This window comes from Diuraphis noxia, unplaced genomic scaffold (genome assembly GCF_037042655.1).
Source record: "Diuraphis noxia isolate RWA-SAM2 unplaced genomic scaffold, SU_Dnox_SAM2 contig0002, whole genome shotgun sequence".
In the NCBI taxonomy this organism is placed as follows: Eukaryota; Metazoa; Arthropoda; class Insecta; order Hemiptera; family Aphididae; genus Diuraphis; species Diuraphis noxia.
In genome coordinates, this window is record NW_028301712.1 from 33194785 (window position 1) to 33220408 (window position 25624).

A 25624-nucleotide genomic window follows, 5' to 3' on the forward strand; every position below is an offset into this window, starting at 1 on the left:
CCCTACGATGGTATCCTTTTTTGCATGTTGCGTTGTGATTGGTGGTCCTGAAAAGGACCGTTTTACGTGGCGATGGATGCTCCGTTACATGTGGTATATTATATGTATAGTATAAATTTATATATATAAAAAAAATTAAATTATTTGAAACTTCGGCACAAAATAAGTTTAGAATACAAACAAAAAGTTTCATACAATATACACTAATTTAAAATTGTTTATCATCAAACTTTTTTAAACACTTTTATTTTTGATACACAGTTACTTTTTCGTCTCCGCTAGATAGGTTTTAAAATGAGAGGTTGTACTGCGCTGAAAATTGATTATAGCTGTACTTTATGACAATATGATAATATTTGAATGATTACTGCCCACCCTCCTCTAAAGGCGTGTGTCTATTTTTATGCATAAACTTTAGTACGATATTTTTAATTTTATATTTGTAACCCAAATAATTGCCGTTGCATCGAAATTTTACAATCGGATTTTTAAGCTTACCTAATCTGGATAAGATATATAATATTATAGGTATAATTTAAGAAGTAGGATGATTGCTAAGAACAAATAGGCTAGTAAATGCCGACGTTACATTATTACATTATTGAGGACCTAATGTGTCTATGATATATATATATATTTTTAACATTTTTCATGGCCGCCAGTGAAGATCCTTCTTTTCGAAAAACCACAACGCATTCACTATCGTAAGACGAATGGATTCAGGTTTAAAATCCACTGGTTGGTAGCCTTGATACACTGCGCATTTTGTATCGTTTCCAGTGGTAGAGTAGGTTCGTTGTATTTGTACAAAAATTCCATTTTCAACTATTCGACGGCAGGTAAAGTCCCCAAAATACACGGACGATCTACGATTACACTAATATACTAAGTAGAATATCGAATTTTAGGAACAGAATATTATGGTGATAATTATTTAACGTGTGATTCTGAAATCGTATCAGTATTCGATAACGTGATATTATGATGGTTTCATACTACAGTTATAATTCTGTCTCTCATATTGCTATCAATCATATTAAATTGAATGTAATGCATGTACGTACGTAATATATTTATGACAGTACGCATTGGTTTGTTCCAACCAATAAGTCATAATGAGTGTCAAATTGTGATTTAATCTCGCTCAAACCATGATATTATCATATTATACTACATATCATATTCCAATGAAGTTCTACAGATATCGTGTTTTATTTCTTTCAGAGTCAAATTTATTGAAACCGATAATTTTGTAATCCGATATAAATATATTTACTGTGAATAAATGCAATTAGTCAACAAAATAATTACTAAACATTTACAATTTATTATTTTGTAAAAATTAAGTAATCTATATAAAATGTATTTTGAAACACCAATAACCACGGTAGTTGAGGCGTATTTGTTAAAAAAAAAAAAAAAAAAATATGAAATATTTACATAGGTGCTAAATTATTTTCCAAATCTCTTTTTTAATCTAAATTATCTTCTAAAAAATGTTTATTATTTCCAGATACCAATATTGTAATATTAAATATGTTGATATTAAGCTATATTTCAGGAACATGGCAAGCAAGCATAATATTCATATATCCATGATTTAGGATTAATAACTAGTGAAATACAAATCATTATATTATAATACATGTATATATGTTCAAGTGATATATTTAAAAATTAGAAAGCATTGATGAATCACCATAAATGAAGAACAATTATATCGGTTAAACTGTGTTTTTTTGAGATGTGCTGTTATTTCATAACTTAATTACTGATCTAAGTTTTACTAAAAATCTTGTAAAAACTACAAACTAGACTCAAAGTCCAATCAATAGATAGGTACTTCTCTACTTTAAACTCTTGAGAGACTTCTTCTGCTCATGGCATTGTGCATTAAACAATAAACATCAAAGTATACAAATTAATAATCCTTGCATTGTTTGAAATCTAAACAATTTAGGTACTATAGGTACTTGTTATAAAACTGATGTCACTTTATATAATATATTAATATAGAATAATACTTGTTTTTATACAATAATAATCATGGTATAGAGAGTCTAGATTTTGTTATAATAAGCAAGAAGTTTAAGCCTTAAATATATTGCTTGTATCATTATTTCAAAGTTATGATGAATTGCAAGATCGTTTCTGTGTTTATTTAGGTAATATGAGCATTTTTTTTACAAATAAATTAGTTATTACAAATATTAAATCTTTTTTTTTTTTTTATCAGATAGGTATTAATTGAAAAAAAAACTCAAGTTTAATCAAAGTTTAATTTAAAACTGATACGTTTACACCAACTGCTGGATAGGTATTAACATTGATTGTTGTTCACCCAATGTAATAAGTATTAACCGTGCAGGTTAACTATACGTTCTTTAATAATGAATATTTATGGTAACACTTAAGTATAAAAAATATAACTACTAACATTTTAATCATTATAATAATCAAACGATATTACTTTTATAGCTAATTTAATTGTGTACAGGATAATATTTCATCAACATTTTTTTGACGTGTATTATATTTGGCTGTCTGGGTTACTCGAATTGTTCTTTTATTTTTGTATGATTTTCTAACCAACTTAAATAAATAAATTTCTACCGGCGTCCCTACATTCTAGAGACGATAAATCATGGAAAATAGCGTCTATTATATTTAGAATAATTCATCATGGCAAGATTGAACACTTAATAGCAGAACAAAATTATTTGAAATATTACACCTTTCAGCGTTTCGTGAGAAATAAATTAAGGATTTTCCATCGTTAAAGTGAGAGTATAATATTTTTTTTAAACACTGAATGTGTTGGAATATTTTTTCACTAAATATTTTAGATCTTGATATTTTTATTTTACTATCAGTCTTTTCCCATTGTATATTTTCCAATATTATTTTTACACTCTAACCTTAGAAATAAATAAAATAAAAATACATAATTGATTTAGGGCGATTTTCTGTTAGTTTATATATAAATATTCATTATATCTGTTGACATTTTACAGATATCATAGAGACACATTAACTTTTTCATTATGTTAATGTATGAATTTTTATAATTTACAAGTCTAATTTTATTTAATAATGTGTGATTTTGAATTTAAAATTGAAGTTATTATTATGTGTTCAGATTGGACTTTAGGTATATCTACTTATATTTTTGTCTAAAAATCGATTGAATGTTTTCATAGACTAGCTTAGTTACTATGGCTGCGTTAAAGTATAAATATGTCATATTTGTTTAACTTTTAAAATAAACCGTGTATTATATACTATAAGAAGTTCAAAAAATCCATAATTTTGTATTATATCCTGACATTTTTGTTGTCTTTGTAGTATTAGTTTGAAATTTATATTTATAATAAACTTGTGGATTAACTGTTTTTTCTTTTTAAGATTAAAGTATTTTATCTCCTTTAAGCTGTATAAAAATATATAATAATATGTTAAAATATGTTTAAATATATTAAAAATGTGAAAAATGAAAACTTGAAAATAAATAGTTGTACAAGCAAATTAATAATAATTTATTACAGTATTTTAATAATTAATTATGTTAATCGATTCGTGTCTTATATGTGTATAGATAATTAGTCTAGTAATCAATGGAAGTTAATAACGAATTATCTATTAGGCCTGATTGACAAATCATGACGTGAAATATATGTTTGGATTACGCCATACCGTCTTTTAGATAATATGCAATTGTAACACTAATTATTATAGTCACCTTGTATACATTTTATTTTTTTTTTTTAAAGTCAATTTAATTATTTATATTTTATAATAATAAATTAATTCTAAAAACTAAATAAATAATAAATAATATTGGATCACTTACTCATACAAATAAATGTATTAATACACGTAGCAATTTCCCTTAATGTATTATTATGTGTTACAATCAATTATATTTTATCTGAACTACCAATTACAAATTTAAACATTGCTTTAATCGAAAACAAAATATATTTTATAATTCATGAACAATTTTTTACAATATTATGCATGTATATAGATATTTTAATTTAATTTAACGAAATAATGATTTTATTCTTAAATTGAGTTTCACTATAGGACACTAACAATATATTTTTGGACTACCTAGTTTTTAAATAACATTACATCATATGATATCAAAAATTATGAATTTCATTTTTTTTTTTTTTAATTACCGAGACCAAATTAAAAAATTTAGAAGTTTTTTTAATACATACATTTATAGGGAATTAATCTTAAATTAAAACTGATTTTAATTTCTTAGTTTTTTGATATTTTTATTGCATTCTAATTACAAAAAATTTTACTATTTCTAACAATTGTACGAATTACTTTAACTATTTAGTTATTATTTTAATATTAAAATATTATATCGTGTTACCTTTTCATAAACATAATTTATTTTACAATATATTTTATTTATTGTTTAATAATATTTCCACTCCAAAAACTATCCAATCAATGGTAAAATAATCTTACCTTGGCATAAACATAAACTTTGAAACTTCCCTAGGGCAAAAATTAGATCAAAACAATTTAGTTATCTATCAACATAAAAAATAAATATTAGCTAAAAGCTTTAAAGATTATAAAATTCAACAGATTGTATTACTTATTACTCTACTATTAAAATTTAGCAAACCAAGTATTATATAATCCGAAAAGAATAATGGAAATTGCAGCAGAAATCATAAAAAAGATCAATAAAAAAATTATATAATATTAGCTAACCTTTGTAGGCTGTCATATAAAATATACAATCCCACTTCATCCTTTTTCGATGTGATGTTTGAATTTCCATTGAAATAACATATTGGTAAAATATTCATCTCAACTATAGGATCTATAGGAAAAACATTTTATTTTATAAACGAGAGCGTATTTTTTCATTTCGTTGGATACTATAAAGCGATTTTACTTCTCTTTCACAATACTTTTGTGAATTTTCATAATATCACGAGAACCACACAACACAATTTACAAAAATCCATAATAGCTTAACCATAATCTAGACTCTTTATTCTAAAGCCTTACCAAAGTTTTCATAAAATAATATATACGATGTGTAGGTACATAATATTGTGATCATTTCATTGGCATGACTTATTAAATGATCGGCTAAGATGTAGTTAATATTACGCAGTTTATTTGCATAACTACGTATGCGATGGAAATTTTTGTATAGAATCAACCCCTAAAACACTTTCAAATATATTGGAATTAATGAGATTAGAAATCAAAAAATTTACACATGACCAATCGTGGTTTCGTTTTGATTAATGTCCGTCGTCGTGGTGATTTTGTCGCTCGGGAAGTATATTTTATTATTCACCAAATCAGACATAATTCAAATAATGAATTAATATTTTCATATTGCAGACGATCTTGATGTGTGAGTTTCATCAGTAAATAATGAAAATCATATTTTTATTATAATATTATATGGCTCAGAACGGACAATGTTTATTTTTCAATAAAATTCCATACGAATTCTTTGCGTTCACACGACGAACCCTTGTTATCAACAATAATCGTAATAATAAAAATCATATTAATAATATTTCGATCAACCCGCAAAGTACCTTTTTCCATGTCCACTTACCCCTCGAGTCTATTGCTCTTCATTTTTACGCTCGCAATAAAAGATTTTCATCCTTTTCACGTTGCAACTTCGGGTGTTACGCCGTGGTTATGTATAGACATGATTTTATTTTTTTTTGTCTTTGGTACACGTCTTCGGATCGCGGTCGAAAATCGGAAATAATAATAAAATATTTATAATGATGTTTCCCGAGGCATATTCTTCGTGTGTAATTTTAATTGGTTGTTATTGTAATGCTTGATTTCTCTGACTTGTCCACGTACAACCGCATGGCCAAGACAAATTTACGCAAAATCTTTTTTTCAATTTCAATTTTAAATTTTGAATAATCTTTGAGTTTAGTTTCAAAAATATAGAGAATGTTTTTTTGGGGGGATGTCATATTGATTTATACATAAATTTTCTCAAAATATTTATTTAATAATATACAGGGAGTTTCTTTTAAGTGGGTACACTAATTATCTCGAAAAGTATTTACTTTTTTCAAAATATTTTTTTTCATGGTTTCAAGTTGTTAAAAAACCAACCTTTTTATTAAAAAATTATATTTTTAAATATTTTTTATCCTTATAATTTTTTAAGTTTTTTACTTTTTTGAATGACTACATAGAGTTTTAATTTCATATTCCAAACCAGAATATTTTTCTAAGTATTTTGATTCATAAAAATCGAATTTAGGACGAGTAGTTTATGATTTATATGTATTTTAAGTTTAGACAAGCGGAATAACCCCGTACCACTCCATTCTGCCAATCTAAACTTTAAATACTTATAACTCAAAAACTGCTAGCCCTAAAATCGATTTTTATGAATCAAAATACTCTTCTTTAGAATATTAAATTAAAACTCTATGTTGTCATTCAAAAAGTAAAAAACTTAAAAAATTATAAGGATTAAAAATATTTAAAAATATATTTTTTTATTAAAAAGGTTGGTTTTTTAACAACTTGAAACCATGTAAAAAAATATTTTGAAAAAAGTAAATACTTTTCGAGATAATTAGTGTACCCACTTAACAGAATCACCCTGTATATTTTAATTTTCAAAATTATATTCTTATTTTTAAGTTAAATACTACCTATTATTTATCATTTTAGGGATACATGAGTTTACTCTAAGATTATCGAATATCTTTTGTTTAAACGTATAGGTATATAGGTATGCGTAATATTATAATATGTCATTATAATAATATATAGAAACACAATATAGCATAATTAAATACGTTAATTATTAATCGTTGTTACTATTATTGACCTCTCGCTCATAGGTAATTTTTCCGTCATTCTCGGCCCTGATACCTATGCATATTATTATAAATAATGAATTTTGTACCACACACGCATATACGCTTCTCGTTTTTCATCGTCTTTATTTAGTAGTCACGGTGGTAATTTTCCGCAACCTTCACCGGAAGCGAAACACGTCCCATAACTAGGTGAATTCATGGCATACGCGTCTCCGTGACGCTTAAGCTGCGTTTAGGACAGGTGCAAGCGGACCGTATTGTTGTAGGGATTAAATGTTGTCGTATTGCGCAAAACGTCCCTGAGACTATTATATCATATATATATTAAAGTCATGTGTGTAATGTATATATCTAGAAACTTTAAGTGATCGGAGACTCACAATCACCGAATCGATCTCGTCATCGTCAAAAATGACGTCGCTACAGCAGTACCAGTCAATATAATAATATATACATAAGTTATGTAATATAACTATATTTTTATTATTGGTGCCTATAATCGTCAGAGCGTTATAAAAACTTCTTATCGAAGAAATAAATAAATAAAATTATCATTATCATTAAATGTCAAATATAAAATTAATTCAAACACCTTTTTTTATATATTTATTTGAAATAAAACAATGTCTCACCGTTTGAAAGTTATATCGAATCCACGCTGACTTTTAATGTTAAAGGGTAATTAATAAACGACGCATTAAATATTAACTAAAACTGTGGAAAAACCCTTTTTTTCTACGCTTTTGGTCATTTCCATGTACCTCGTAGGTTAGGTTCTTAGTTTCTTTTCGTTTATTCAACCTATTTTTATACTACTTTTTGTTAATCTTTGGAATTGGAATTGTTATTTTACTTATTATAACTGTTATAATAATATGTGGTTTAATCAATCAATATCTAATTGAATGGAAGACTATTATCATTCCAGGTCTAGACTCTCTAGTTTATACCCGTAAACTTAAAAGTGATTTGAGTTTATATTACTACACGATTATTCTTGTATTGAAAATCGACGAAAATATGTTCATTTTCTAACTATGCAAACAATTTTTTTTTCGTTCAATATACTTGATAAAAACATTCATTTTCCAAATGCATTTTGTCTAGTTATTGAGAATTTGACTGTCTGCTAGTTTGCTTGTCCGGATCTGATACGCCAAAAATGTTTAAGATCGTAATGCTTTAAATGGTATATAACATATATATCTATGGTAGATATATGTTTTTTCTCTAATAAAAATGTATTCAATCGTTAATAATTTTTTTTTTTTTTGATCTTTTGGTTTCAGAAGTAAGTCGTTTCATATGAATCAACAATTTAAATATTTTTTCACTAAATAATCAGATAATTTCAACTGTATTGCTGCTTATTATATAGATGATTTTAGTGGTTTAATTTTTTTCAAACTCGTTTAATACTATATTTAGTATATTTATACATCTTTTGAAAAAAAATATGAATATGGAGGTATTATGTTGGTTTTTAACCATTTACAAAAGATTTTTATTAAATTTAAATTTCATATTTAAATTATGAAGAAAAAATCATAGTAATTAATATCGAACATTGAAAAACAACCGTCTAATTTGTTCAATAAAAAATGTACACACTCATTACATAACTACCTATTCAATTTTGCATTGTAATAATTCACAAATCACAATAATTTAGTTATGGATTAAATTGTTCTTACCATAACATATTTAACAAAATATAAATAAATACAGTAGGTATTATAGAATAATATAAATATAAACAATAAACATATCTTATAAAATAAACTATGATATTTTTAAGGAATATTTTCATTTAATTACTAAGTAGTCAAAAGTTATCACTATCACAATACCATATGTTTCAATTAAATCAAAACGTTTTATAATATTGCATCTAAAGATTTTAACACATTTGAGACTTTTTTTTGTTTGTAGTGATTTTAAACTAGAAAATATTCATATTTATCAATCATTAGAATCTAATATACTTTGTAAATATTTTTTACAAGAATAATATACATGTAGAAATGTTTATGTACCTTATATATATATATTATATTATATTTAAAAAAATAAGTCATTTTCCATCGATGCATATACCATACATATTACATACAGGGTGATTCATTTAAGTGGGTACACTGATTATCTCGAAAAGTATTAACTTTTTTTTTTACTTCTATGTTTATGTTTATCTCAAACCGTATAATATTTCATTTTTTTCGCTCTTATATTTATTGGTGAAACCATAATGAACTTTAGATTCTCAAATGGTAACATATAATAATAATACCATGAATTCAAAATCCTAATTTTAATGTGAATTTACGCGTTAACATTTTAATTTTTCGTTGATTCGTTTGCGATATACATCTTCTCAAAGTATTGGTGGTTTTCAAAATGATTCCTGGTAAAGACCAGGAGCTAGTCATAAATTTGACATCATTGAACCCAAGGTAACAAAATAAATAACAATTGATTAAAGATTACCATTGTACTTTGAACCCTAATAATTTATTAACTTATTAACTAATTAGACATACCGAATTACCCAAAAATAATAAATTATAAACTGGAAATATAATATAGTGACAAATTTAAAAATTATTAATAATTATTTAAAAATTAAAATGGTATCACCACATAATTATATCTTATTAACACTAATGGCCAAGGTATACCTTGAAAGTCTGTGAATGGTAATATGATTATAATAGCATACAGAAAGTAAAAATAAATACCTATATTTAGGAACAGAACAATAATTTAGGTGAAAATAATGCGCAATTTTCACTATTTAAGATAATCTTATAAATTATCTTAAATAATACTGTTTTGTGATAGGTAATGTGAATGATGTGAATGTTGTATGATAATAGTAGAAATTGGAATACAATAATAGGTATTATAATTTTATAGCGAGATTTAAGAATTTAATTAATTAATTACCTATCTAAAATCGTGTTCTAAAATCATTACCTACTCATTTGTAAAATCTCTCCAGAGGCGCACACAAAGCTACCTAAAAATTATTTTATATATCTTATAATACAACTAATATAAGTCTATAATTAATGTAATAAAATGCATATAACATGAGGTGACTTGACTGCTTGAGCCATATTGAAAATATTATTCTCACAATTTAACATTACTTTATTAACTATATTTTTTCAATACAATATATATTTTAAGTTTTATTTTAACTTGTATAGTAGGCATACATACATATAACTGATATGTCTTATTTTTATGATTTACCTTCTAAAAGGTTTATTTTTTTTTAACTATTTCATATAAGTATTAAGTTAACTGCAATAAGTCAATAATCATAATTTTAAATATACATAATATAGTGCCTAACATATAAGTAAACATATAGTATATTTTATTTATAAATTCGATATTAATTTTAATTGGTTTCCTATCGTTACTGTTATGTTATCCAATTCAATCGTTTATCGTTTACCGATATATTATCCATTATTGATTTCAATCGTTTTTTGAATCGTTTAACTTTATAAAAACGTTTTAAAGCCCTGAATATTACCAAATAATTCAACAGTAAACAATATGTTTACATACTTAATTATTTTTTTGCTATCTTCAATTATCAGAATTCTATATTGGAAACAATATTTTTATTTGTCATCGTTCTCATTTGCAAATTTAATGGGAATTAGGAAATTATTTGATTACATTATTTATCTCTTAAGCCCTCTAGATAAGTATATTTGTAGTAAATATGGATACTCTTAGTTCTTAATAATAATTAATATGCCAGAATGCACAACTTGAATATTATATGAAAATCAAAAGTACTTCTGAACAAAGAACATTATATTTTAAGTATATTGTAGGTATAAATAGATAGGCAGCCATCTGCCATCTTGATGTTCCCAAGTAGATGGTAATCAGTAATAATAGAGGTAAGAATATATGATGTTGTATTAGGTTTGTGCTATGGTGTCAGCTATACATTTTTAAAATAAAACAGTTTTTTTGTCATAAAACTTTGAATAACATTTGGTGGTGTAACTGAATGAACAAAACTGATCAAACTGAAAATAAAATTGAATTAAAAACTGTTAATATGTAATAATGTATAATAATACATGCACAAATTAATAAATTTATCAAATTTATTTTTATACTTACACATTTTATTTACTTATTTAAAAAAAATGTACCAATAAACTGTATGTAAAAACTTTGTGCTTTCTAAGTGGTAGGTATTATCAAATTTATGCCAAGCTTAAAAATATACATAGATACATAGACCAAATGTCATGAATGGAATTTTTTTTTACAATCTTAATTATCCAAAAACTATTGCGTTAAGTATATTATGTTATTAAAGAAATTTAAGCTGTCAGTATACATAATGATTCAACGTTTAAAACATATAATAAACAATGATTAGTTTAATTTCTAATTACAACATATATTTAAATCATTTAATATTTAAATATTTAACTATTTAACTAATAACTAAGTGCTTTGCAGCAGACCTCATGCTTTACAATTTTCATTTTACTTTGAACTTTAGTATTAGTTTATCACAACTGATTGGTTTTCATTTAATATCATCATTCATAAATTAATATCATATATTTTAATCAATGCACTTTCTTATAATATCATGGTCATAAATAATTATAAATAATGATAAAGGTATCGCAAAAAATTAATAATAATATTATTATTATATGGTAATAATAGGTATATACGTCGTTATGATGTCATAGAATTGTCATGTAATAAAGAAAATGGAAGGGATCTGATACGACAGCCAAGGTTATTAAAACGTATCTTCTATGGCCAAATTAGCATATTATAAGTGTAATAAGAGATTCAACTAATCAGGTAAAAAAGTACAACAGTTATCAATATTGTTACTTATTAGGTCGTACGGTATCGAGTTTATCAGTTATAGCTTCTGGACTTTACAAATGAAGAAAATATAGTATAAACATGCCACATTTACCCACTATAACACCTCCTTCAAACACCAATACTTTGAGGAGCTGTAACTCACAAACTAATCAACAAAACATAAAAATGTTAACGCGTAAATTTAAAATAAAAATAGTTTTATTAATTCATGATATTTTTATTATATGTTACCATTTGAAAATCAAAAGTTGATAGTGGTTTAACCAATAAATACAAGAGAAAAAAAATCAAATATCATACTTTTTTAGAAAAACATAAACCTAGAAGTTTAAAAAAATAAAAAAAGAGTTAATATTTTTCGAGATACTTAGAGTACCCACTTAAATGAATCAGCTTATATATATAATATATATATAGATTATATATTTTTAATATTACAATAACAAAATAATAAATATTAAGCTCTATTGTAGTTTATAGAATATTTTTACGATACCACAAACTCATAAATCATGTTCCGTTCGTTATTATTCCACTGATGAATCCATCCAAATGTTTCACAACGTTAAAAATATAACTCAATTTAAACTTATTATTTAAACACAACACTGTAAACACATTCAAAATTATACGGCTGTACAAAAAGTTAATGTTCGCAATGGGTGACGGCTGTTTCCGAATGAAATTTCCACAATGAAGCAAATACACATAACGCGAGTTTAAATTTAATTTCCACGTCATAAATAATACGACTGGTGTGTGAATTCCATAGGTTTGCTCTGGGAAAATTAGCGTTCAACCCTAATTTATGGTACATAACTATAAGGTACGTTTTGATACCGTTCGACCCCATTCGATATATTATTTGATGTGAATAAGCTTCACACAATAGTTGGTTATATCTTTAAGAGTCTCGCTTGAAATACTAGACATTATATTGATTACAATTTGTAATATTTTTGTTTTTAATAACGATATGTTTGAATTAAAATGCTAAAATTAAAATATCAAAATATTATTTTAACTTTTTGATAGTAAAATACTGATATAATATACCTAATAAATTGTGTATATAGTACAAATGTTGCTGTTGACAGTTAAAAAACGAAAGAAAATCATTTTGTTGTAATTAATGACGGTAAAAAAAATTATGAGTAACTGGTAACTTTTATAATTTAAATGTAACTACTTATATTATATTACATAATTATATATTATATATACAATATGTCGATAACAGACATAATTAAATTAGATATTTAATAACTAAGTTTTATCCATGTATATTCTGTTATTTATAAAACTTTTAAATACTTATCTATATAGCTTCAGTTTTTAAACGATTTTACAAATGTTTGGCGTACTTTTAACATCATGGGTTAAATACGTCTTATTTAACCAGTGACCTTTCATAGAATACGGCGTATTTCATCTTTCGAAAAATTGTCTCACTAAATCATGACTCATTGAGGTAAATAAAGTTTAGGTTTTTGTTAGTTTCAGTATTTTTTAAAAATTTAATTATTTTACGACACTAAATAATATAACAGGATATGCATTTGATAAGTGTAAATGTACTTATAGAAATATCCAGAGATTAAAATTATAAATGTAATAAGGACATGTTAGTTATATCTTTGTCGCTGAAAAGTCGTCAGATTCTTTTGAAAATTATTTCATCAAAATGTTTGTTGAATAAGGATAATCGAGTGACACTGATGTATCATTTATCTGTTGACAGCACTAAGGTACCAAAGTTTACATTCACGGAGAGAATTACATTCAGAATATTCTAAAAATTGGTGGGAGTAATATCATCACTTGAATGTCTCAGATAACACGTTGAGTTGTTGATATAATTTTTTTTTATCAATAGGTTAACGGGTAAGGTGATAGTGAAAAATCACAAGCATTAATGACTTTAGAACGAGTGATATATCAAAAGGATAAGTTTGCTCGATATTTTTATGTCGTGTTATATACAACAATGTGTTATATTCATATCACTATGGTTCATTACATTGTATAATACTAATAATTATATCAAATTATCTATAATGATGCGTGTATAATAAATGTATGTAAAAAAGCTTTTTTTGTGGATACAATTTGGAGATGATGAAATAGAAAACTTTAATTCAACCTGCATTGATATGGATAAGCTACGGAAAAATTGTAAAAGTCAATATTAAAAATATTTCAAAATCTGTCAAAAATAAAACGTTAAAAATAGAAATTTTCATTCAAAAGTGTAGATTTATTTTTATCCCGTTTCACAGTATTTGATTTAGCTGCTATTATGTAAAAATACTTTCAAAATAGGTGGTAAATGTAAACATTTTGTAAATTTTTATAAATAACGCTTATATTATATAAGTTTTTCCATTAGTATTTTTTTTTTTTTTTTTTTTTTTTTTTTTTTTTATTCAAAAACAATCTGTACAACAAGCACATTTAGTTATTTTAATATAGAATATATACATAGTTTATTTAAAAAAAACATTAGTATTTACAAATTCGCTCTACAAAAACACCACAAGCATACATTATCTATGAAGCTGTTGGGTTAAGTGATGAATTCTTTTGAAAACATCAAATGAGTAAAAATATAATGTAACTATGCACATAATAATAATTAATGGATCAACTTAAATAATTATGGCTTTTATTAATTTTATGTCAAGATATTAACAAAATTAAGAACACATTTCAAACTTGTTATGTTTGATAATATTTTATAAATATGAATTAAAATAATTTGGAACACAATGGTTAATTCTAGTAATATACAATATATTAAACTATCTGAAATACAATTTCAATATAACATAATTTAAAAATTAAATAGTACTATACACAATTAACAGTACCTATCAACATTTCAAATGAATCAAATTGTATAAATATTTATTAACAATTAGTTAATGGTTAACAATAATTTATACTTATAAATTTTATTTTTTCAATGCCCAGAATAACTAAAATTTGGTTCATTTCACAACGATCTGTTTATTTTAATATTATGTATATATAACCTGTTTACAGAATTATATTAACCTATTTTTTCTATTAAAGTTGAGCTCACTTAAGCCTAGTTTATACCAACGAAATTGGAGATACGTAAGGATCGGTTTGAGATTAAAGTCAGAGTCATCGGTAAAAAAACGTAATTTGAAAAAATCGAAATTTAATGGTTAAAAAAACGCTTTGGTAAAAGAGAATTTGGATATAATCTCTGGTATAATAAAGAGGGTACGAATTGTTTAAAAAGAGTAACGTCCGTTGTGAAGTTGTTCCTAAACAAAATTACTATATATTTTCGGTTTAGCTAAAAGTGGGAATTATATTATCTAAAACATACTATAGTGTTCTATACATTTTACTCAAATCCCAAACTATTTATGTATAGCTGTTACTTGTATATTTGTCAGAACTGTACAATTATATGATTCATACAACTGGCGCTGGGAATAAATAGTTTTCATCCCATTAGTCTTTATCCCATCTATTTGTCTATTATAACATTGTTGGGTAAGTAAGTACATATTTTATGTATTTTATGTGGCTTGAAAGTCAAGATTTTAAAACAGAGTTTGAACCTTAGATAAAGTATTATAGATCAGATAACAAATTCCAACCTTCTTGGTAATGTTAGGACAATAATAATATATTTTATGGCTGGAATCGTACTCAATGCTTACCGAGAATTTTGATATATAGTCTTTTTACATTGCTGAAAAAAAAAAAACAAAACTAAAAACATTTATGACTAGTGTTATTAGAATTTAAATGCAAAAATGCAAAAAATATTGTTCAATATATAGTTTTAATACATAATAAACCAGTTTATTGCAAAAAAATATTAGTTTATCATTTTTTTTCCACTGTATACCTATTGTTTAAATAACATGAGGTGTATTATTACAAGATAACACTATCCTACAAGAGCTGTTAGTATGTGCAATAGACTTATAATATTATAGTAAAAATGTAAATGTTTACAAAATTCAAGCAACATAAAAAAATCATATCAGCAAAATGGTTTTAAAGTATAGGTGGAAAACTAACGTTAATAATGGTCTGAAAGCCATAGCACAAGATCTTAAACACATCTATTTCAAACATCATTAACATTGTTCAAACTCAGCTTTTACTTGCGTGTAGATTTCTGTAGTAAAAACAAACAACTTTTGCTTTGATTTGATTAAACTTATACATCATTAGGATGCTCGTTAATAAGTGTACTTGAAAACATAAGAGACAAAAACGAGTTCCGAACTATTTAATTAAGATTTTATATACCAAGATATCAAATACATTTATAAATTCAAACATAAACGTCAAACAAGTTTTGGTATAATTTACAGTTAATGATATTCTTATAGTTTGTGAAGAAAATATATTCACATTCAATAGACACTCAAAAGAAAATGCAAAATATATCAAAGTATATTTTAATGCATTTTTATGTGTCAAATCAAGTTGTATAATGGATATTATAAGAGTTATTTTACAAACGTAAAAACATTGTAAACATACAGTTTTTATAAGATTTTTTTGTTTTTATATGGTTGAATTGTACATTTTTCTGCAGTAGAATTGATTTCGAACAACCAATGGAAATTTAAATCCGTTTCCCATTTGTATGCTGAATATTCTTTAAAAAAACATTGGCCCCCAGACGAAAATGACAATGTTGTTCGTCTGTACCATAAAAACGCTTGACATTTACACTTGTCTCGTGGGAACAACACAGTGCATAACAAAGGTTTCGGGTGCGTTTTGTAACCAAATATATAATTTACGAAGAGTCTAAGCCGACCCAAATGTAATGAGATGAGAAAATAGATGACATGCGTTCATCAGTACAATGGAAAAATATTTTGCCACTTGTCTTGAATAAGATCTTTTCATCGTTTGATGAATAAAATAATGAACGAAAATAGACTTTTAACTTTTGTGACACATTACAGATTGTTCATCTTAGAGTGTAGTAATTTTATTCTACTTAATCATAATACATATATGTATGTATAGTTAAGTCACAAAAAATATTCTACAACAAAATGAAACACAATATGAAAAATGATAATTTTATATTAAAAAAAAACACTTAGGAATATATTATTATAAAAAAATGTTTGTTATACCATATGGAGTTCTAAATAATTTTTCAGTATTTTAGATTCCTAGTGGAACGACAAATATATTGATATTACAATATATATGTTTATTTTTTTATTTTTTGTGAACCTATCTTTACATGATTACATAGCGAAAATCCTTTGATATTCAATTTCCAATAAGCTTTATGGTAGGAAAATGAATCTAGTTTGGGAACTCTAAATAAAAATACTCAACTTTTTTTGAAGTATAAGGAAAAACCCAAAAAATAAAAAAAAAATAAGGGGATACGTAAATTTCAAATAAAAATAGTTTTAGACGAAATCGAGTTTATTATTTTTATCGAAATTAAAATACGAAATATACCCATCAATTTTTATTTTTTTTATACAATAATTATACTAGCAATATTTTATATATTTCAAAATGTGTTAGCAAATTTGAGCTAATATTTATTCTTTCTATATTTTGTATAATTGTGTCAATATGAATATTTTCACATATCTTGAAAATGTTTAAGATTTAAAATTGATCGAAAATATAAATTAATTTTTTACGAGCCTTTGATGTTTACATTTTGACGAAACTGAAGACTCAATATTAATGCAATCATTTTTAATCTTAAAATCTTCTTATTTTCATGTAACTATAGGTATTTTTATTTTTATATAAATATTATATTTCAATTAAACTTTCGACGATTCTAAATAAATGTAAATTGAATTTGATAGTAATATAATTGTATCAGAACCAATATATAACTTAAAATTAAACCTTGTAACCTTAGTAAATTAAAATATACGCAATAACATGCATATAGGCACTCTAAGAAACTAAATTGATTTATAATTTATTTATAGGTAATATAATTCATTTAAAACTCATATTATATGAAAATTATACATTTTCAGAAAACAATTCAAAACTCACTAACATTTTTATCCAAAATGAAGTTTGGTAAACTGTACGTATGGTAAAAAAAATGTTTACTCAAATTAAATGACCATGATAAAATTTGATTCATCAGATAATCCAAATCAGTCGTTCGCATTTTTATTCACAATATTGTCATAAATGCATAAAATAGGCTTAAAAGTAAACTTAAATTGAATATATAACTATTATGTTAAATGCTTTTTTTTAAATATTTATTTGATATAAACAATTTCAATAAACGATAATTATATCGGGAATAAGAATACAAAACAATGATGAATAAAAAAAGAGGATTAAAAAAATATCTACTTAAATGTCAAAAATAATACAAAATTTGAATGATCACCTCGTGTAATAATTTTATTTTATTAATTGAATATTTTTACCTATGCTATTTTAAACTATAAGCTTCTAAAATGTCATCATGAATATTATATTGTTAATTTTAAAAATAATAACGTAGTATAAAATGTTATTATTGGTATAATATATATAGGGAAATAATCGATTCAACAATTAATATTATTATTATTATGTACAGTTCCAATTATATTATACATTTCATGGATTGCTTTATTTGAAAGTTTCAGATAATATAAAATATGTTGTTATTTGAATTGATTATACGAACATTTTAGTGTTTCGCAACCGTTAACCGTTTGTCAGTCCAATTCGAAGATTTTTTATTTTCAGTATAGTAGAAATTATTATTATTTTTATTAATTTACCAATATATAGGTGAATATGTGTTATTCGTAATCATTCAAACAGGCACTTAAAACATCGTCTGTATAATATATATATATATATATTGATTTTATACACAGGCGCCTGTCGTCATTTGTGGGATATCATACGAAATTATTCCGATCACGCGATGGATAACAGTATATGCTTCACTTCCGTTCGAGTGCGGTACCCGTACCGTTTAGGTCCGTCGTTCGAAAAATAATACACCGTGGATATATACATGTAATACACCATGTTATAATGTTCTAGACGAAACTAAAGCCAAACAGATAGGTAGAAAATCATGGAAATTCTGCAAGCCTACACCTGCAGCCTAATTTGTCTGCAATTGTATCTTGTTACCACTACGTAACTATGTATACCTAATTATGATATAATACTAACAAACTATTTCTGGATTAAGGATTTATCGTGATAGAACAATAATATAATTAATATTATTATATATCAATCATGGTAATTGGTAATAGATTAAAATTAATTTTCCGCAGAATAACATAAACTTAAAATTACTTCTGTTAATAATAGTTTGCTCTAAAAACGAAAAAAAAAGATCCAATCAAGAACAGATCTACAAGAGTTATAAAATCTGAATATGTTAAAAAAAAAAAATTCTATCAGAAATCGTTAAAAAATTAATGACGAAATAGAAGTGGAAGAAGAATCGGTGGTCACCGTTTTCCATCAAATTATATACTGATCATTGTAATATCGTGGATATCCACATTAGATTAAACCGTATAAAATGTGGACTGAAATCGCTTAATTTAAACCGTTGTCGAGAAGGGAAGATTATGGTAAGGGTGTTGATATGACAAACATTATGTACCGCCACCAAAGACCATGAAATTGAGTCATTTAGTGTAAATCTTAATACGGATACTATTCGTCACTGACCATTTTCTACACCTTTAACATGACATCCGATTCCCACTCGATTGGTGATCTCGTTGTGTTAATAGTTTCATTTGACTCGATCATTTACCAACAAACCGAAACGCATTTTATTCTAAGGCTGTGATTGTGTTTCTTGATAATAAATGTGATTTTTTTTGTGTATATTGAATTTGTTTTTCCTCTTTAACGATAATGTGTATATTATATCCAATTATTTAACATTGTAAAAATTGATTTCAAACATGTAGCAGTATAATAATTATATACATTCCTCGAACGTGTCCTACTTTTCTAATATCAAAGCACACATAATTATTAATTATGGTCATAATAATCCACTTGAGGAATTTATGAGGCTAGCAAATATGATCCGGATTGGTTTTTCCACAAGTACTTTACCAAATATGGATTTCATATTATGAGTTAACCAATTATAGAATATGCTACATATTCGCTAAAATTAAAATTAATATTTTATTTGCCTATGTTACTATTATCGCATGAAATATAATTACGTAAATTACTGTTATATTAGTTTATATATATTATTATTTATTTGAGTCATTCTTGGTTTTTATCTAAATACAATAAAATAAATACAAATACTAGTTCCTAGTAGTTCGAGTCAGCGATCATACTGCAAATCGTTTGCGACTTGCTGGCACTTAAGGGAAAAGCCAAAATAATAATAATAATAATAATTTAAATTTAAATTTAAAACCACCTCACCATATCATCCACTGGTCTTTTTCCGACACTAGACCCACTTTACGATCACACCTAACCTAATCGATAACCGAACATGCACTGCAACGCCGCGTGGCCGAGATAATAATTTTATGCGCGTGCTAATGGCAGTGCCCCCGGTTGGGGGTGCTACACATGGAAAACGGGTTGAGACTTACCCTCTTCCAGCACGTTCTACGTACACGCTCACTTGCACACACCTTCGACTAAACTTACGATGCCCACTCACCCCCTCAGACCCCTTTGTGTTTATAGCAAATTTTATGCGCGATTCAGCAGATTTGCTTATTTATACACCAACCGATTCTCCCCCTACACCTCTCCCTCTCATCACAACCGACCCTTGACAAGCCTCTTTTCCCAACACCTCTCAGCCATAATATATCTCGTGTATACCTCACTGCGTGTCTCCAATTTATGTACACGCACACACACATACGTGTACTCGCTTCAGCGTATTATGCGTCACTATATTATAATTTCACTTTGTCAGGTTCCATGCACAGTTTACCGAATTTTTTCGAAACTTTATAAACTATTTACCAACCTAATACACTTTGTGCGTTGTTTTTAATATGCATAGTGACGGCCCTGTTAGGTTTAAAATATACATAATCATTTTATTCGTGTGGTCCCGAATAAGCCTTGTATAGCATGAAAGTTCGAAAACAAAACTACTATCACAATAATTGTGGTTTTACAGTTTTACTATTTGTTATTAGGAACTTATTTAAAAACATGTTTTACATTTGCAAAGCTAAAAATACGATGTAAGATTATGATTGAATACACTTTTAGTGTTCAGTGGGGATAAACCACTAAATTTTTTTAATACAACAAATAAAAACTTATGGAATAAATTGTTTTTGTTTGGAACTATTTGACCAAGCTGCACATATTATAGTATATACAACCTTACTTAGAAACTAACATTAAACATCTTGAAATAGTTTTTAAACAATTAAAAATGTATTATATACAAGTTCTATAAATATATTTTATAAAATAATAATCTTCAAGAAAAAAATATAACACGATAACATTTAAATTTAAAAGTTGACACATGCATATTATAATAAAACCAAATCATAAGCAAACGACAGTTTTAATAAAATATTAAAAATTTTCGGTTAGATTTAGCTTATCTAAACTTTTGACTTGGTAAAATAATTCATAACAATATATTGTATCTCACCATGTAATATTAAACTATTGTTTTTCGCATTGGCTTTACATCATAAATTATCATATCATCATCGAATCCATGTGTTATATAATTATTTATGGTTGATAAAACTTTATGTTAACATTTTGTTTGAAAACAAAATATTTATATAATATGATTATTGGCGTATTATATTTTAATTATTATTGTTTTATAATGATGAATAGCATGATCAATCTTCGTAGTGTTAAGTAAAATTATAAATCTAAGGAAAATTCTTCTACCATGCTAATGAGTAATGAATTTGAATACTTGATTGCTTCAATGAACATCAAAATATTTGCATGCTTAGTCCTTAATATTTTTTTTTTTTATTTATTATTGAAAATTATTAATCATCTTTATTATTTATTTTACATGGTTTTTCCTAGTACAATTACTTGCTACAATTACGTTCATTAAATAAAAATAAATATTGGTGGAAAATATGTATTCCAAAAATTAAACTGGGGAGCGAGAAATGGTGTAATAACTAATAATCGACATGAACTCAAAAAAAAAAAATTAAAAATTATAATTAATTATCTTGTTTTTGTGTTCAATTAAATGAACTATCAAAAGATATTTTCAATAAGTAAATAACATAGTGAAATATTTTTATTTTTTTAAATTAAAAGAATATTTCACAATGACAATAAATTTAGATATTAAGTTTGTGCAGTTCTCCCAAAAAACATCTGCTGCTGTATTAACTTGTTTTGTTTCCGAATGTGTATTATAATATAAGTCAAATTATGTTTAAAAATATAAACTATGTGTAAAACAAATAAAATTATTAAATAAAAAAATTGGAATATTAAAACATTATATTTTTCAGATGATAAAATCAAGTGTTTGGGGTGCCGGCGGCGGATGCGAAGTCGAAGAGATGGCGTGGTTTTTACACCGGTAGGGCAAACACGGAGGGGCTGAAGAGCGCCCTGGCCCGGCTTCGGCAGAGGACCTCTGGACAGTCCCATGAGAACAACACTGCAGAACCCACTCGCCATCATGCTCACGTAAGTATTCACAGTTATATAACGTAATATTATAATAGTGAAAAATATTATAAGACAAAAAACATCTGGTGGTTACATGTCATCACCGTGTTTTTAGGAACGTTTGTTTTATAATAACGCGCTGGCCGTAAAATGGTTAAACAATATACGATTTTCAGAAACTAAATTAAAAACATTGGGAATAAGATTTATTTGAACGCGGGGAAACTTTGTAACTCGTAAAATTGTCAATACCAATATAATTTTTTTTCTTTCAAACTGCCGTTTAAATAGATTGGAAAGCTTTCAAAAAACAGATGACGTAATGTGGGTAACGATTCGTAAAACATTATCCTCGAACAAAGGTGATGGCTGATGATGTGTCATGCGTCATGTGCTAGATAAAATAAACGATGGTCGTTTTAGATTAAAAAAAAAAAAGTTGACTATAATAACAGCAAATAGAATATTTTTTATAGGTAAGTTCATTCAAGGATTCATATCAGACATATCACACGCTAGTGTTTTGAAGACAGTGACGTTTACACTTTTACTAGTAACTTTTTTCTATCGTATTAATTATAGGTTTTCGTGAAGAAAAATAAAACCGGTACGGTTTTATCATCATAAATGTCTTAGTCGTGAAGGATTAATGTATTAGTCTTTTAAATAAATTTAATAACACGCAATTGTTGTATGTATTTTTAAATTAATATATTATGTATGTATGTAGATAATTATATAAATACTAGAAATATAATACCAATATCATTATTCTATAATAATAATACATGTTATATTTAAAAAAAAGTATAAATGTATTACTTAAATTATATAAGGAAGTAGATATATTGTATATGTCCAGGTATTACACATTAATGTTGATTATTCTTTATTTATTTATTTATTTATTTTTTTTTTTTGATAGTTACTTACTGTAGATAAACGTTTTTGTTGTTAGGGTTCAAATAAGCTTATGACATATATGTTATACTTGAAATTCAAAACAAATATGAATAAAATATTATAATGTGCGGTCAACGCTCAAGTAAAATATTTTTAAAATTATAGAAATATCTTCACCACTGATATACCTACATCAAACCAAACTCTTCTTGCATCATTTTCTGATGACACAGCAATACTTACGTTAGATAAATTTTCTGACATCACATCTCAAAATTTACAATTACATTTAAATAAAATAGAATCTTGTTCCAAAAACTGGAAAATTAAAATCTATGACGAAAAATCCCCACAGATGAATTTTTTACTAAACAAAAGGGAATTTCTCCCACTAAAGTTCAATAACAAACCAATTTAACTTCACCAGTTAACCAAATACATAACTATAAATCTGCATAAAAGATTAACCTGGTCGAACTATATACTAAAAAAAAAAACAAAAACAACTTAACTTCTATCTTCATTTACTTAAACCTCTACTAAAATCAAACTGGAGTTTCAAAAGCAAACTTCTCTTATCAGGCCATTATGGTCATATGGCATCCAAATTTTGGATCCAGCAAAATCCACTAACATTCGACCTATTCAATCCTTCCAGTCGAGTCAATTACCCTAAGACTTATCACTGGTGATCTATGGTACATAATAAATGTGGCCCTCCATAACGACCTAAAAATACAATAAGGTAATGAGCTTGGAAAAAACTACTACAAAAGTTACCATACAAGATTAACAAACCACATTAACCCCTTCATTCAAAATATGTCCTTTCTTACATTACCACAAATTCACCGTCGATTAAAAAGAAACTGGTCTAGAGATTTCCTAAGATATGGAGAAAAAAAAAATTCTGAAGTTCTGTTAATGAACGGTCTCTTCTTCGCGTTATTTATGTTTGTATATTCTCTATGTTATCCTTATTACTTGTTGTTTTTTATTGTAAACAGATTGAATAATATATTTGGAAAAAAACGAGGTGAATGATTAACTATGTTGTCAGCCATTGCTATCTAAATAATATAAAATATTTAAGCCATTATTTATACCTATCTACCTAATGAATATTAATGAAATATTGATGAAAATGTATTTTTTCTTAGAAACTATAAAATTATCAAAAGAACTTCAGATATTATTATTTTAATGAAATAATGTATGCAACTTGATTTGAAATTAACATAATTTATTTACGGATTGTATTTGTAATTATAAAAAAAACCCATTATGACTTCATGATTTGAACATAGGTAAAAATTTTAGTATTTATATGCCAATCATATTTTATTGCATTATTTAACGATTATTTTAATCTCAATTGCTTATTGATATTAATTTAATTTTATATGAAAGGGTAGAACATATTTTCACCATTTATTTGTTACTAGTCCTACATTTTAACATCCAATTTAGACATTATGTAATAGACTAGTACTGCTCTGACAAAGACCTAGCTAACGAGATTTAGGGTTTCTCTAATGAAATTCCATCTAATATATCTAAGAAATCGACATCATTACTGAAATCTTTATTTCTTTTGTACGTTTTTATTTTATCAGTGAAAATTATTTTACTATGTATATGGTTAATGATCTAGTTACCACGAATATTTTGGTATGGTATTTGTTTTATAATGGAGTCCATTATACCTAATTCTACTTAAAAATTACTCCAAATGCGGAATGGAACAAATTATAAAAAAAAATGCACCCTAAAAAGAAAAACACTAATTGAAACTTTTGGTAATTATTCGCAGTTTGAAAATAACGAGAAAAGAACAGTTTTTATTATTATATTTGTCATCTCAAAGAGTCAACCTTACTATTGTAACTAATAATTATAATAATTTTACCTCAATACAAATGAAATGGTTTATTGTTATCAGAATATTATTACAGAAAAAAAAAAAAACTATTTTATGATTTTTTTTATTATGAATTTGTGTACAAATATAATAACATACAATGAATGCCATGAGGTTTGTAATTATTATACACGTTTCGTGTTCGTGTTAATTTCTTGCAATCATTATTTGTTACATTGGAATTCATGTAAGATGTTTCTAACATTTATATTGAAATGCAAAGTATTGTATAAATAACCACATTTTCATTTAAAATATTTATAAAATAAAAAGTGATGATTATTGAGTTATGTTTATTTATTCATTACAATGTTTACAACTTATTCGGATTGATCCAATCATAATATTATACTATGAATAACATTAAATAATTGCTTAACTTTAGACT

General features: G+C 25.6%; 1 protein-coding gene across 1 annotated transcript in view; it reads left to right on the forward strand.

The window, feature by feature from the left end:
* LOC107165281 (uncharacterized) overlaps nt 1-25624 on the forward strand; it is a 253096-nt gene that overhangs the window by 44684 nt on the left and 182788 nt on the right. The window contains exon 2 of the mRNA XM_089220731.1: nt 22250-22430. The gene's annotated coding sequence lies outside the window, so the exon portion shown is untranslated. The remainder of the gene's footprint in view (nt 1-22249; nt 22431-25624) is intronic.